This window comes from Dendrobates tinctorius, unplaced genomic scaffold (genome assembly GCF_039654945.1).
Source record: "Dendrobates tinctorius isolate UK_male_01 unplaced genomic scaffold, ASM3965494v1 ptg000024l, whole genome shotgun sequence".
NCBI lineage: Eukaryota > Metazoa > Chordata > Amphibia > Anura > Dendrobatidae > Dendrobates > Dendrobates tinctorius.
This window is the reverse complement of record NW_027361692.1, coordinates 14,580,262-14,598,081: the sequence shown is the minus strand read 5'-3', so window position 1 is coordinate 14,598,081 and position 17,820 is coordinate 14,580,262. Positions and strand designations below refer to the sequence as shown.

The 17,820-nt window shown below is 40.5% G+C and overlaps 1 protein-coding gene across 1 annotated transcript in view; it reads right to left on the bottom strand.

Moving 5' to 3' along the window:
• The window catches only part of COL9A1 (collagen type IX alpha 1 chain), a 201,297-nt gene that overhangs the window by 52,998 nt on the left and 130,479 nt on the right, over positions 1–17,820 (bottom strand). The window lies entirely within an intron of this gene.

Here is a 17,820-nt window from a genome sequence, read left to right as displayed (position 1 = left end):
TGTTAGGTGGATTCATAACTGGCTTAGTGATCGGACCCAAAGAGTGGTCGTAAATGGCTGCACATCCAGTTGGAAGAATGTCTCAAGTGGGGTACCACAGGGCTCTGTCCTGGGCCCTGTATTGTTCAACATCTTTATCAACGATTTAGATGAAGGAATTGAGGGTAAACTGATTAAATTTGCTGATGACACAAAGCTAGGAGGGATAGCTAATACTAGAGAAGAGAGAGAGAGGATTCAAAAAGATTTAAATAAACTGGAGAAGTGGGCAGCAACTAACAGAATGGTTTTTAACAGGGAGAAATGCAAAGTACTACATCTGGGCAATAAAAATGGAAAAAGCATATATAGAATGGGAGGAATAGGGCTAAGTGACAGCACATGTGAAAAAGACTTGGGTATACTAATAGATCACAGACTGAATATGAGTAAACAGTGTGATGCAGCAGCAAAAAAGGCAAATGCAATTCTAGGATGTATTAACAGAAGCTTACAGTCTAGATCACGTGAAGTCATTATTTCCCTCTACTCCTCTTTGGTCAGACCTCATCTGGAATATTGTGTCCAGTTTTGGGCACCACATTTTAAAAAAGACATCAACAAACTGGAGCAAGTTCAGAAAAGAGCGACCAGAATGGTGACCGGTCTGCAAACCCTGTCTTATGAGGAAAGGTTGCAGGATTTGGGAATGTTTAGTTTGCAAAAGAGAAGACTGAGAGGAGACTTAATAGCTGTCTACAAATATCTAAAGGGCTGTCACATTGTAGAAGGATCAACTTTATTCTCATTTGCACAAGGAAAGACTAGAAGCAATGGGATGAAACTGAATGGGAGGAGACACAGATTAGATATTAGAAAAAACTCTTTGACAGTTAGAGTGATCAATGAGTGGAACAGGCTGCCACGAGAAGTGGTGAGTTCTCCTTCAATGGAAGTCTTCAAACAGAGGCTGGACAGACATCTGACTGGGATGATTTAGCGAATCCTGCTTTGAGCAGGGGGTTGGACCAGATGGCCCAGGAGGTCCCTTCCAACTCTACGATTCTATGATTCTATGATTTCCATCATGTTAGAGCAAGAATAACATAGTCTGTAGCTGTAATTTTATTCTACACTTTATAGGAACCCAAAGAAATAGATGAGGGATCCAATTATAGCCTATAAGTTCTGCCTTGATTCATCACATCCCTCGTAGCTGTCATGGTTTCAGTATACACAGAAAGCATGGTGCTGGTACAGAACAGAACAAAGACTTAGTAAGCTACGTTGGACCTTTTTAAAAGGGAATCTGTCAGCAGGTGTTTGCTATTTAATCTGAGGGCAGCATCAGGTAGGGACAGAAACACTGATTTCAGAGATGTGTAACTTACTAGGTTGTTTCAATACAATGAGTGTTTTATCAGCAGGAGATTAAAACTACAGGACTTCAGCTCACGTGACTCCTGGTCCAGCCACGCCCCCAGCACAGATTCTGCAGCTTACTTTCAATATACTGTACAATGTACACAGAAAGCTATGGCGTGTGGCGGGGTTAGTTTTTCAGCTCTGCTACATGCCACATTTAAGAATTTAAGAATTTTGTATCACAACTCCTGCACTTAGTAATCTAAGTGATACATCGCTGGAATCAGGGTTTCTTTTCCTACATTATGCTGCTCAGATGAAGTAGCAAAAACCTGGTGACAGATTCCCTTTACTGTAAAACTTGATGATAAGTACAAGTTAGGCCTCATTCTGACATTTTTTTTATTGTTTTTTTTTTTTTGGGTAGAGAGGAGAATTTTCATAAGTGAAAAAGTGACTGATCTTCATCAGTCTGATGGATATGTTTGGTTTGTATTTCACCAGTGTTGCAGTTTTTACCACCAGTTTTTCTCATCTGCCAAAAAAATCAAACAATGAAAGATTCCTAGCCTTTGCTATCAAACAGTGAGAGAATCATAGAATCATAGATTAATCTAGGATGACGTTCATGCTCTGTCCGAAACTCTCACTTCAATTGGTAAGATTGATCCGTGGTTCAAAATTTAAAAACCGATCATGTCTCTGTTTTGCTCATTTTGCAGGCCACTGTATCTGCGAGAAAACTTAGACATGTGGACATTATAGCCCCATAGACTATAATGGACATGTGTGAAAAACTCGGATAAAACTAGTATATGATAAACAGACATCTAAATGAGCCTTTAGATGATTTTGTGCTTTGTCCATAAACATCATGCTGCACATAGTCTGTGAGGAACCTTAACTGAACATCAAGGAGGAGATAGAGTCAGTATCAGTATAAGGCCGGTTTCACACGTCAGTGTCTCCGGTACGTGAGAAAATAGTCACTGACACACATAGACCCATTCAAATGAATGGGTCAATTCAGATGTCAGCAGGTTTTCATGGGCCGTGTGTCCGTGTGCAAAACATTACGTGTCCGGTGCTCATGTCCCACAGCGTAAATTCACCTCGGGCGTTAATATATTTACAGTTGGAATGCTGCTAATACAACCGCTCACGACTGTAAATGACTGGGGAATGAGTGGAGCAGAGCGCACTCAGTGATGAACGGTGACGTCACCGCTAGTTACTGAGCATGCGCCAGCTGCTCCATTTATTCCCCAGTCATTTACAGTGGGCAGCGGTTGAATTAGCAGCTCTCCAACTGTAAATATATTAACCCCCGAGATGGATTTATGCCGTGGGACATGACTGAGCGCCGGACAGGTAATGTATCGATTTGTTTTATTGTTTTCAACTTTTTTTCAGAAGAACGAGGGCTTCGCTGAGGAATTACCAGTGTAATAGAGATTATAAAAATGTGTGTGTTGTATTCTTTCATTAAAATAATTTATTCTTATTGTGTGAGTGTTTATTTAACCCTTTCTTTACAGTAGGATTAGTAATGGATCGGTGTCTTATTGACACCTCTCTATTACTAATCTGGGCTTAATGTCACTCAATGTTAATAGAAAGGTGCCATTAACCCCTTATTACCTCACTTGCCACAGCTACAGGGCAGTGGGAAGAACTGGGCAAAGCTCCAGATTAGGCTCATCTAATAGATGCACCTTTTCTGGGCAGCTGGGGGCTGCTGTTTTTAGGCTGGGGGGCCAAGATCAATGGCCCCTTACCAGCCTGAGAATATCAGCCCTCAGCTGTCAGCTTTAGTCAGGTTGGTTGTCAAAAATAGGAGGACCCCACGCCGGTTTTTTATATTATTTATTTAAATAATTTAAAAATCAGCATGGGGACCCCTCTATTCTTCACAACCAACCTGGCTGAAGCTGACGGATGCAGCCCCCAGCTGTAAGTTTCGTCTGGTTGGTTATGAAAATGAGGGGAACCCCATGTCGGGTTTTCATTCATTCTGCTCTCCTGCCAGCAGAGCAGGAGAGCAGAATCACAGCCGCGGTCAGCACCAGCCGCCGGGAACAGCGCTTACTGTGGCAATTCTTCCCGGCGCCGTCCGTGTGGTCCTGATGTGGCACACATGCGGCACATGGTTGCCACACGTGTGCCACATGGAGGTACCACGTGTCCACAAGGACACACGGACAAGGATAGCTCCGGTACCAGGTTTTCCGGTACCGGATTTATCTGGACGTGTGAAACCTCCCTAAGGACTCGCTCACACTGGCATATAACGAGGACTAGTGCGATCCAATAAAAAAATCGGATAGCATTCAGACCAATGTTATTCAATGAGACAGACCTGCCTATTTTTTCTCAATGGTATTCAGCGCGAGAAAAAAAATTGCGTCATGCTGTGATTTCACTCCGAAATCAGTGAAAGAAAAAAAAAATCACAAGCCATCGGTATATCATCTGTTTATTATGGATACATTACAATTCTGTAATATAGGAAACTTTAAGGCTGTGTGCCCATGATACGATTTTTAAGCGTTTTTGCCGCGATTTTCGGCCCGAAAATATTTAAAAATCTTGTACAGAATGCACCCCATGCATTCCTATGGCATTCCGCACATGCTGTGCTAATGCTGCGCTTTTTTCCGCGGCGGAATCGCATCGCGGAAAAAAATTGCTGCATGATCATTCTTTTGTGCGGAATCGCAAAGAATTCCCGCGACTCTGCACCCATAGGAATGCATGAGAATCGCTTACTTTCCGCATGTGGCTATGCCCACCATGTGGGAAGTTAAGCGTCTCATGTGCGGTTGGTACCCACGGTGTGGAGGAGAGGAGACTGTCCTCCAGGCCCTGGGTACCATACCCCTGTAAAAAAAAGAATAAAAAATAAAAAAATCGGGGTATATTTACCTTCCGATATCCCGCGCTGCATTCCCGGGCCTCAGCGTTCCCAGTAATGCCTTGCGGCAAGGTCCTGTGATGACGTAGTCTCGCGTGACTCTAGCGGTCTCGCAAGATCGCTATAGTAACGCGAGACCAACGTCATCACAGATCTCGCAAGGCATCGCTGGGAACGCTGAGGCCCGGGATGGCAGCGCGGGACGTCAGAAGGTAAATATACCCCGATTTTTTATTTTTTTATCATTTTTATCATTTTATCTTTTACTATTGAGGCCGCATAGGCGGCCTCAATAGTAAAAAGCTGGTCACACTTGTCAAACACTATGTTTGACGAGTGTGACCAACCTGTCAATCACTTTCCAAGCGATGCTTCAAATCGCTTGGAAAGTGCTTGGGAAAATCGCTGCAAAATCGCGAACAGAATCGCGGTGAAATCGCGCTGAAAAAAACGTGCAATTTCTGGGAGGAAGTCCGGTTTTCATTGTGCGTTTTAAAACGCTTTGTGGGCCCATAGCCTAAATGGTCCTGTAAATGATTAATAGCTGCTGAGTAAAAAAAAAAGTTTGTACTGGGACACCAACTGAGAAAAAATTGTGCAACTCTTCTTGTTGAGAATGGGACTGATTTTTATACAATAATGTTGGCGAACCCTAAAACTGGATTTATGTAGTATGCATACCATGAATCCGTCCGGAGTAAAATCAAAGCTTTTGATTTTGTGATCTCTTCAAGGAGTTTTCTTTTTTAGTTTTTAAGTATTGTATTTGCTTTCTAAAACAGGCATATCTGTCTGGTCATTTGGCCTAAGGCCGGGATCACACTACGGTATGTGATGCAAGAAACTCGCACGTGTTTCTCTCTATTTATAGCGATCTTAATCATTACATCTTCCCCATGCAAGTAAATAAATAAAAATAGGTATGTCACATATATTGTTGGCTTACACTTACACATCCCCTGAAGCTATTCTGTGGAAATCATTGTCTTAAATATACTTCCATCACACTAAACTACCAATGTGTTTACTCATTACGATCCGTAGTTCAGAAAATAATGAATACAGAATTGAAAACTTGCTTCTGCATGTCTATATCCTGCAACCTATACAATAGCTGCCAACTGGACCTCTGTCAGGGGAGGCAGGTAATTATCTCATGTGAGGTGCCTACACTTGGAAGTGATGTGGAGAAAGAAGCAGGTGGTCATTATTTTTCTGTGAAAATTATGCCACAACCACCTGTCAAAGTATTAAGGTGTTGTTGTAGATGACGATAATGATCTTTATGAGAGTAAACTGCATGATGATTTATAGGATGTTTAAATCACAGGAGTACAAGGCTCTTAGAAAGTGTCATCAGAAGATAGCCTAACATTTTAATTCTGAATTTAAAAAAATATAATCTTTTTTTACATATTATTATTTGTATTACAAAAATGAGAAATCTAATCATTTGCACACTGGCCACTAAGCCAAACACTAGTCTCATGCTTCCCGCTCTGTACAGATGACTTCATCAGGCATTATCATTACAGGCAGGATTACAACGACCTTTCACAATAGGTGATAATAACAGTCTCCCTCTTCGCAATGACCTTTACATATCAGAGTATGCCTATAAAAATTTCCTGAAAAAGTCAATGAGCCTGAGCCACTACTGAAAAGTAATCTCTACAAAATAGTCTTAGATTATGTGCACACAGCGTCTTTTTCAGGTGTATTTTGTCCGGAATCCACCTGAAAAAGTGTTGCAAACTTTCCCATAAAATGAACAAAATGTGTAAGGAGGAAGACCAGGCTGCGGGTATCTGTATTGAGCCGGGTCCAGAACTGTCGAGGCTGCGTCCCCTGTTGCCCAGGGGAAGGAATGGAGAACTGGACAGGTCACATGACCTGGGAAGAGGGGGCGTGTTTAAGCCAGAAACAGAGAAAAAGCACACGAAGTGATAGTTTCCGGCCGGCAGCGCGAACAGAAGCAGACGTGCGTCTCGCTCCACAGGGTGACAGACAGCGCTGAGAAGTACTGTGGCCGAGATCTCCTGAGTGCTCCAATGTGACAGTGAGTGTGAGGAGCACTGTGCACCCGTCTAAGCACAAGACCGTGCGCGTGCAAAGGTGTGGACATTAGGCCGCGGGACCATATGCCGGACAGCACGCCTAAGCTCATGTTTGATTCCGGGATTGGTCCAGCTCTCATTGTTTTGGCTCCACAGGCTCATGGACTAGGGGCTCAATGGGTAAAACTGGAGATCACCCATTGCCGCCAGAGGCTGGATCGCCGTCTATGGGGCCCCTTCTGTGGAGACTACTCCGGCCGCTGCCAATACTACAACCCTCAACGGATCATCTGCGTTGAAGGACCATAAGGACATGATAAGTTTGATAGTTGGACTGCTGTCATCTTACATTTGCTCTTTTTTCAAAGTTAACTGTTTGTCTCCCAGCGAGGAGTTTTCAACCATTTTCTGACTACACATTCCCTATAAAGCTATCACTTTTCTCACATGAGAAGTCTCTTAATAATTAAATATTGAGGAACACGTTTTGTGATTTTGGAGTAAACTATAAATGTAATTTTAGTGTTTTAATTTTTGAAGTCTTCTATTTTTGGCAGGTCATATGATTATAGGGTTCATCCATTCACACCATATTGATGACCTATCCATATATGCCTGATCAATACCATGTGATTTCTATATTATTAATATAAGACTCATTCATAGATTTAAAGGTCTTGTATGGTCACACCATATTGATAATGTATCTATGTGTGATAGATTATCAAAATGAGATTATGGTGGTTCGAGTCAAGGCAGACCCCACTGAATAGCTGTTATTTGCTCCATCTATGGCCAGATGTAAACAAATGGAACGGATCTGCAGAGCCCAGCTTCAATCAATGCACATTGGCTGCTGCCGAGTACAGCACAATAGCTCCTATTCTTTTGAATAGCAGAAGTTCTGCTAAGTAGAGGATTACATCTCCATTTTACTCTACTGAATGGGAGCTGTTCTACAGTACCTGGCAGATGATATTACATGATGAATTACTCCAGTTCTGTACTACTGGTGAATTACTGGTGAATTACTCCAGCTATGTATTACTGGTGAATTAATTCAGATCTGTATTACTGGTGAATTATTCCAGCTATGTATTACTGGTGAATTGCTGGTGAACTACTCCAGCTATGTACTACTGGTGAATTAATCCAGCTGTGTATTACTGGTGAATTACTGATGAATTACTCCAGCTCTGAATTACTGGTGAATTACTCCAGCTCTGAATTACTGGTGAATTAGTCCAGCTCTGTATTACCGGTGAACGACTGGTGAATTACTTCAGATCTGTATTACTGGTGAATTAATGGTGAATTACTTCAGATCTGTATTACTGTTGAATTACTGGTGAATTACTCCAGCTCTGTGGCTCTGTATTACTGGTGAATTACTCCAGTTCTGTGGCTCTGTATTACTGGTGAATTACTGGTGAATTACTCCAGCTCTGTGGTTCTGTATTACTGGTGAATTACTTCAGATCTGTAATACTGGTGAATTACTGGTGAATTACTCCAGCTCAGTATTACTGGTGAATTACTTCAGATCTGTATCACTGGTGAATTACTCCAGCTCTTTATTACTGGTGAATTACTCCAGCTCTGTATCACTGGTGAATTACTCCAGCTCTTTATTACTGGTGAATTACTCCAGCTCTGTATTACTGGTGAATTACTTCAGATCTGTATTACTGGTGAATTACTCCAGCTCTGTGGCTCTGTATTACTGGTGAATTACTTCAGATCTGTAATACTGGTGAATTACTGGTGAATTACTCCAGCTCAGTATTACTGGTGAATTACTTCAGATCTGTAATACTGGTGAATTACTGGTGAATTACTCCAGCTCAGTATTACTGGTGAATTACTTCAGATCTGTATCACTGGTGAATTACTCCAGCTCTTTATTACTGGTGAATAACTCCAGCTCTGTATTACTGGTGAATTACTCCAGCTCTGTATTACCGCTGAATTACTGGTGAATTACTTCAGATCTGTATTACTGGTGAATTACTCCAGCTCTGAATTACTGGTGAATTACTCCAGCTCTGAATTACTGGTGAATTAGTCCAGCTCTGTATTACCGGTGAACGACTGGTGAATTACTTCAGATCTGTATTACTGGTGAATTAATGGTGAATTACTTCAGATCTGTATTACTGTTGAATTACTGGTGAATTACTCCAGCTCTGTGGCTCTGTATTACTGGTGAATTACTCCAGTTCTGTGGCTCTGTATTACTGGTGAATTACTGGTGAATTACTCCAGCTCTGTGGTTCTGTATTACTGGTGAATTACTTCAGATCTGTAATACTGGTGAATTACTGGTGAATTACTCCAGCTCAGTATTACTGGTGAATTACTTCAGATCTGTATCACTGGTGAATTACTCCAGCTCTTTATTACTGGTGAATTACTCCAGCTGTGTATTACTGGTGAATTACTTCAGATCTGTATTACTGGTGAATTACTCCAGCTCTGTGGCTCTGTATTACTGGTGAATTACTTCAGATCTGTAATACTGGTGAATTACTGGTGAATTACTCCAGCTCAGTATTACTAGTGAATTACTTCAGATCTGTATCACTGGTGAATTACTCCAGCTCTTTATTACTGGTGAATTACTCCAGCTCTGTATTACCGCTGAATTACTGGTGAATTACTTCAGATCTGCATTACTGGTGAATTACTGGTGAATTACTTCAGATCTGTATCACTGGTGAATTACTTCAGATCTGTATTACTGGTGAATTACTTCAGATCTGTATTACTGGTGAATTACTCCAGCTCTGTATTACTGGTGAATTACTGGTGAATTACTCCAGCTCTGTATTACTGGTGAATTACTGGTGAATTACTCCAGCTCTGTGGCTCTGTATTAATGGTGAATTACTTCAGATCTGTAATACTGGTGAATTACTGGTGAATTACTCCAGCTCTGTATTACTGGTGAATTACTGGTGAATTACTCCAGCTCTGTGGCTCTGTATTAATGGTGAATTACTCCAGCTCTGTAATACTGGAGAATTACTGGTGAATTACTCCAGCTCTGTATTACCGGTGAACGACTGGTGAATTACTTCAGATCTGTATTACTGGTGAATTACTGGTGAATTACTTCAGATCTGTAATACTGGTGAATTACTAGTGAATTACTCCAGCTCTGTATAACTGGTGAATTACTCCAGCTCTGTAATACCGGTGAACGACTGGTGAATTACATCAGATCTGTATTACTGTTGAATTACTGGTGAATTACTGGTGAATTACTCCAGCTCTGTGGCTCTGTATTACTGGTGAATTACTTCAGATCTGTAATACTGGTGAATTACTGGTTAATTACTCCAGCTCAGTAGTACTGGTGAATTACTTCAGATCTGTATTACTGGTGAATTACTCCAGCTCTGCGGCTCTGTATCACTGGTGAATTACTTCAGATCTGTATCACTGGTGAATTACTCCAGCTCTGTATCACTGGTGAATTACTCCAGCTCTGTATTACTGGTGAATTACTCCAGCTCTGTATTACTGGTGAATTACTGGTGAATTACTTCAGATCTGTGTTACTGGTGAATTACTTCAGATCTGTATTACTGGTGAATTACTGGTGAATTTCTCCAGCTCTGTGGTTCTGTATTACTGGTGAATTACTTCAGATCTGTAATACTGGTGAATTACTGGTGAATTACTCCAGCTCAGTACTACTGCTGAATTACTCCAGCTCAGTATTACTGGTGAATTACTTCAGATCTGTATTACTGGTGAATTACTCCAGCTCTGTGGCTCTGTATTACTGGTGAATTACTTCAGATCTGTAATACTGGTGAATTACTGGTGAATTACTCCAGCTCTGTATTACTGGTGAATTACTTCAGATCTGTATTACTGGTGAATTACTCCAGCTCTGTGGCTCTGTATTACTGGTGAATTACTTCAGATCTGTATTACTGGTGAATTACTTCAGATCTGTATTACTGGTGAATTACTCCAGCTCTGTATTACTGGTGAATTACTGGTGAATTACTCCAGCTCTGTATTACTGGTGAATTACTGGTGAATTACTCCAGCTCTGTGGCTCTGTATTAATGGTGAATTACTTCAGATCTGTAATACTGGTGAATTACTGGTGAATTACTCCAGCTCTGTATTACTGGTGAATTACTGGTGAATTACTCCAGCTCTGTGGCTCTGTATTAATGGTGAATTACTCCAGCTCTGTAATACTGGTGAATTACTGGTGAATTACTCCAGCTCTGTATTACCGGTGAACGACTGGTGAATTACTTCAGATCTGTATTACTGGTGAATTACTGGTGAATTACTTCAGATCTGTAATACTGGTGAATTACTAGTGAATTACTCCAGCTCTGTATAACTGGTGAATTACTCCAGCTCTGTAATACCGGTGAACGACTGGTGAATTACATCAGATCTGTATTACTGTTGAATTACTGGTGAATTACTGGTGAATTACTCCAGCTCTGTGGCTCTGTATTACTGGTGAATTACTTCAGATCTGTAATACTGGTGAATTACTGGTTAATTACTCCAGCTCAGTAGTACTGGTGAATTACTTCAGATCTGTATTACTGGTGAATTACTCCAGCTCTGCGGCTCTGTATCACTGGTGAATTACTTCAGATCTGTATCACTGGTGAATTACTCCAGCTCTGTATCACTGGTGAATTACTCCAGCTCTGTATTACTGGTGAATTACTCCAGCTCTGTATTACTGGTGAATTACTGGTGAATTACTTCAGATCTGTGTTACTGGTGAATTACTTCAGATCTGTATTACTGGTGAATTACTGGTGAATTTCTCCAGCTCTGTGGTTCTGTATTACTGGTGAATTACTTCAGATCTGTAATACTGGTGAATTACTGGTGAATTACTCCAGCTCAGTACTACTGCTGAATTACTCCAGCTCAGTATTACTGGTGAATTACTTCAGATCTGTATTACTGGTGAATTACTCCAGCTCTGTGGCTCTGTATTACTGGTGAATTACTTCAGATCTGTAATACTGGTGAATTACTGGTGAATTACTCCAGCTCTGTATTACTGGTGAATTACTTCAGATCTGTATTACTGGTGAATTACTCCAGCTCTGTGGCTCTGTATTACTGGTGAATTACTTCAGATCTGTAATACTGATGAATTACTGGTGAATTACTCCAGCTCAGTATTACTGGTGAATTACTCCAGCTCTGTGGCTCTGTATCACTTGTGAATTACTCCAGCTCTTTATTACTGGTGAATTACTCCAGCTCAGTATTACTGGTGAATTACTCCAGCTCTGTATTACCGCTGAATTACTGGTGAATTACTTCAGATCTGTATTACTGGTGAATTACTTCAGATCTGTATTACTGGTGAATTACTCCAGCTCTGTATTACTGGGGAATTACTGGTGAATTACTCCAGCTCTGTATTACTGGTGAATTACTTCAGATCTGTATTACTGGTGAATTACTTCAGATCTGTATTACTGGTGAATTACTCCAGCTCTGTATTACTGGTGAATTACTGGTGAATTACTCCAGCTCTGTATTACTGGTGAATTACTGGTGAATTACTCCAGCTCTGTGGCTCTGTATTAATGGTGAATTACTTCAGATCTGTAATACTGGTGAATTACTGGTGAATTACTCCAGCTCTGTATTACCGGTGAACGACTGGTGAATTACTTCAGATCTGTATTACTGGTGAATTACTTCAGATCTGTAATACTGGCGAATTACTAGTGAATTACTCCAGCTCTATATAACTGGTGAATTACTCCAGCTCTGTATTACCGGTGAACGACTGGTGAATTACTTCAGATCTGTATTACTGTTGAATTACTGGTGAATTACTCCAGCTCTGTGGCTCTGTATTACTGGTGAATTACTTCAGATCTGTAATACTGGTGAATTACTGGTTAATTACTCCAGCTCAGTATTACTGGTGAATTACTTCAGATCTGTATTACTGGTGAATTACTGGTGAATTACTCCAGCTCTGCGGCTCTGTATCACTGGTGAATTACTCCAGCTCTTTATTACTGGTGAATTACTCCAGCTCTGTATTACCGGTGAATTACTGGTGAATTACTTCAGATCTGATTTACTGGTGAATTACTTCAGATCTGTATTACTGGTGAATTACTCCAGCTCTGTATTACTGGTGAATTACTGGTGAATTACTCCAGCTCTGTATTACTGGTGAATTACTGGTGAATTACTCCAGCTCTGTTGCTCTGTATTACTGGTGAATTACTTCAGATCTGTAATACTGGTGAATTACAGGTGAATTACTCCAGCTCAGTAGTACTGATGAATTACTTCAGATCTGTATTACTGGTGAATTACTCCAGCTCTGCGGCTCTGTATCACTGGTGAATTACTTCAGATCTGTATCACTGGTGAATTACTCCAGCTCTGTATCACTGGTGAATTACTCCAGCTCTGTATTACTGGTGAATTACTCCAGCTCTGTATTACCGGTGAATTACTGGTGAATTACTCCAGCTCTGTGGCTCTGTATTACTGGTGAATGACTTCAGATCTATAATACAGGTGAATTACTGGTGAATTTCTCCATCTCAGTAGTACTGGTGAATTACTTCAGATCTGTATTACTGGTGAATTACTCCAGCTCTGCGGCTCTGTATCACTGGTGAATTACTTCAGATCTGTATCACTGGTGAATTACTCCAGTTCTGTATCACTGGTGAATTACTCCAGCTCTGTATTACTGGTGAATTACTCCAGCTCTGTATTACTGGTGAATTACTTCAGATCTGTATCACTGGTGAATTACTCCAGCTCTGTATTACTGGTGAATTACTCCAGCTCTGTATTACTGGTGAATTACTGGTGAATTACTTCAGATCTGTATTACTGGTGAATTACTGGTGAATTACTTCAGATCTGTATTACTGGTGAATTACTGGTGAATTACTTCAGATCTGTATTACTGGTGAATTACTCCAGCTCTTTATTACTGGTGAATTACTCCATCTCTGTATTACTGGTGAATTACTCCAGCTCTGTATTACCGGTGAATTACTGGTGAATTACTTCAGATCTGTATTACTGGTGAATTACTCCAGCTCTGTATTACTGGGGAATTACTGGTGAATTACTCCAGCTCTGTATTACTGGTGAATTACTTCAGATCTGTATTACTGGTGAATTACTTCAGATCTGTATTACTGGTGAATTACTCCAGCTCTGTATTACTGGTGAATTACTGGTGAATTACTCCAGCTCTTTATTACTAGTCAATTACTGGTGAATTACTCCAGCTCTGTGGCTCTGTATTACTGGTGAATTACTGGTGAATTACTCCAGCTCTGTATTACTAGTGAATTACTGGTGAATTACTCCAGCTCTGTGGCTCTGTATTACTGGTGAATTACTTCAGATCTGTAATACTGGTGAATTACTGGTGAATTACACCAGCTCTGTATTACCGGTGAACGACTGGTGAATTACTTCATATCTGTATTACTGGTGAATTACTGGTGAATTACTTCAGATCTGTATTACTGGTGAATTACTGGTGAATTACTCCAGCTCTGTGGCTCTGTATTACTGGTGAATTACTTCAGATCTGTAATACTGGTGAATTACTGGTGAATTACTCCAGCTCTGTATAACTGGTGAATTACTCCAGCTCTGTATTACCGGTGAACAACTGGTGAATTACTTCCGATCTGTATTACTGTTGAATTACTGGTGAATTACTGGTGAATTACTCCAGCTCTGTGGCTCTGTATTACTGGTGAATTACTTCAGATCTGTAATACTGGTGAATTACTGGTGAATTACTCCAGCTCAGTATTACTGGTGAATTACTTCAGATCTGTATTACTGGTGAATTACTGGTGAATTACTCCAGCTCTGCGGCTCTGTATCACTGGTGAATTACTCCAGCTCTGTATTACTGGTGAATTACTCCAGCTCTGTATTACTGGTGAATTACTTCAGATCTGTATTACTGGTGAATTACTCCAGCTCTGTATTACTGGTGAATTACTGGTGAATTACTCCAGCTCTGTATTACTGGTGAATTACTGGTGAATTACTCCAGCTCTGTGGCTCTGTATTACTGGAGAATTACTTCAGATCTGTAATACTGGTGAATTACTGGTGAATTACTCCAGCTCAGTAGTACTGGTGAATTACTTCAGATCTGTATTACTGGTGAATTACTCCAGCTCTGCAGCTCTGTATCACTGGTGAATTACTTCAGATCTGTATCACTGGTGAATTACTCCAGCTCTGTATCACTGGTGAATTACTCCAGCTCTGTATTACTGGTGTATTACTCCAGCTCTGTATTACCGGTAAATTACTGGTGAATTACTTCAGATCTGTATTACTGGTGAATTACTTCAGATCTGTATTACTGGTGAATTACTGGTGAATTACTCCAGCTCTGTGGCTCTGTATTACTGGTGAATTACTTCAGATCTGTAATACTGGTGAATTACTGGTGAATTACTCCAGCTCAGTAGTACTGGTGAATTACTTCAGATCTGTATTACTGGTGAATTACTCCAGCTCTGCGGCTCTGTATCACTGGTGGATTACTTCAGATCTGTATCACTGGTGAATTACTCCAGCTCTATATCACTGGTGAATTACTCCAGCTCTGTATTACTGGTGAATTACTCCAGCTCTGTATTACCTGTGAATTACTGGTGAATTACTTCAGATCTGTATCACTGGTGAATTACTCCAGGTCTGTATTACTGGTGAATTACTCCAGCTCTGTATTACTGGTGAATTACTGGTGAATTACTTCAGATCTGTATTACTGGTGAATTACTGGTGAATTACTCCAGCTCTGTATTACTCATGAATTGCTGGTGAATTACTCCAGCTCTGCGGTTCTGTATCACTGGTGAATTACTCCAGCTCTTTATTACTGGTGAATTACTCCAGCTCTGTATTATCGATGAATTACTGGTGAATTACTTCAGATCTGTATTACTGGTGAATTACTCCAGCTCTGTGTTACTCATGAATTACTGGTGAATTACTCCAGCTCTGTATTACTCATGAATTACTGGTGAATTACTCTAGCTCTGCGGTTCTGTATCACTGGTGAATTACTCCAGCTCTGTATTACCAGTGGAATACTGGTGAATTACTTCAGATCTGTATTACTGGTGAATCACTGGTGAATTACTCCAGCTCTGCGGCTCTGTATCACTGGTGAATTACTCCAGCTCTGTATTACTGGTGTATTACTCCAGCTCTGTATTACCGGTGAATTACTGGTGAATTACTTCAGATCTGTATTACTGGTGAATTACTTCAGATCTGTATTACTGGTGAATTACTGGTGAATTACTCCAGCTCTGTGGCTCTGTATTACTGGTGAATTACTTCAGATCTGTAATACTGGTGAATTACTGGTGAATTACTCCAGCTCAGTAGTACTGGTGAATTACTTCAGATCTGTATTACTGGTGAATTACTCCAGCTCTGCGGCTCTGTATCACTGGTGGATTACTTCAGATCTGTATCACTGGTGAATTACTCCAGCTCTATATCACTGGTGAATTACTCCAGCTCTGTATTACTGGTGAATTACTCCAGCTCTGTATTACCGGTGAATTACTGGTGATTTACTTCAGATCTGTATCACTGGTGAATTACTCCAGCTCTGTATTACTGGTGAATTACTCCAGCTCTGTATTACTGGTGAATTACTGGTGAATTACTTCAGATCTGTATAACTGGTGAATTACTGGTGAATTACTCCAGCTCTGTATTACTCATGAATTGCTGGTGAATTACTCCAGCTCTGCGGTTCTGTATCACTGGTGAATTACTCCAGCTCTTTATTACTGGTGAATTACTCCAGCTCTGTATTACCGGTGAATTACTGGTGAATTACTTCAGATCTGTATTACTGGTGAATTACTCCAGCTCTGTGTTACTCATGAATTACTGGTGAATTACTCCAGCTCTGTATTACTCATGAATTACTGGTGAATTACTCTAGCTCTGCGGTTCTGTATCACTGGTGAATTACTCCAGCACTGTATTACCAGTGGAATACTGGTGAATTACTTCAGATCTGTATTACTGGTGAATCACTGGTGAATTACTCCAGCTCTGCGGCTCTGTATCACTGGTGAATTACTCCAGCTCTGTATTACTGGTGTATTACTCCAGCTCTGTATTACCGGTGAATTACTGGTGAATTACTTCAGATCTGTATTACTGGTGAATTACTTCAGATCTGTATTACTGGTGAATTACTGGTGAATTACTCCAGCTCTGTGGCTCTGTATTACTGGTGAATTACTTCAGATCTGTAATACTGGTGAATTACTCCAGCTCAGTAGTACTGGTGAATTACTTCAGATCTGTATCACTGGTGAATTACTCCAGCTCTGTATCACTGGTGAATTACTCCAGCTCTGTATTACTGGTGAATTACTCCAGCTCTGTATTACCGGTGAATTACTGGTGAATTACTTCAGATCTGTATCACTGGTGAATTACTACAGCTCTGTATTACTGGTGAATTACTGGTGAATTACTCCAGCTCTGTATTACTGGTGAATTACTTCAGATCTGTATTACTGGTGAATTACTGGTGAATTACTCCAGCTCTGTATTACTCATGAATTACTGGTGAATTACTCCAGCTCTGCGGTTCTGTATCACTGTTGAATTACTCTAGCTCTTTATTACTGGTGAATTACTCCAGCTCTGTATTACCGGTGAATTACTGGTGAATTACTTCAGATCTGTATTACTGGTGAATTACTCCAGCTCTGTGTTACTCATGAATTACTGGTGAATTACTCCAGCTCTGTATTACTCATGAATTACTGGTGAATTACTCCAGCTCTGCGGTTCTGTATCACTGGTGAATTACTCCAGCTCTGTATTACCAGTGGAATACTGGTGAATTACTTCAGATCTGTATTACTGGTGAATCACTGGTGAATTACTCCAGCTCTGCGGCTCTGTATCACTGGTGAATTACTCCAGCTCTGTATTACTGGTGTATTACTCCAGCTCTGTATTACCGGTGAATTACTAGTGAATTACTTCAGATCTGTATTACTGGTGAATTACTCCAGTTCTGTGTTACTCATGAATTACTGGTGAATTACTCCAGCTCTGTATTACTCATGAATTACTGGTGAATTACTCCAGCTCTGCGGTTCTGTATCACTGGTGAATTACTCCAGCTCTGTATTACCAGTGGAATACTGGTGAATTACTTCAGATCTGTATTACTGGTGAATCACTGGTGAATTTCTCCAGCTCTGCGGCTCTGTATCACTGGTGAATTTCTCCAGCTCTGTATTACTGATGAATTAATCCAGCTCTGTATTACTGGTGAATTACTGGTGAATTACTTCAGATTTGTATTATTAATGAATTACTGGTAAATTACTCCAGCTCTGTATTACTGGTGAATTACTTTAGATTTGTATTATTAATGAATTACTGGTAAATTACTCCAGTTCTGTATTACTGGTGAATTAC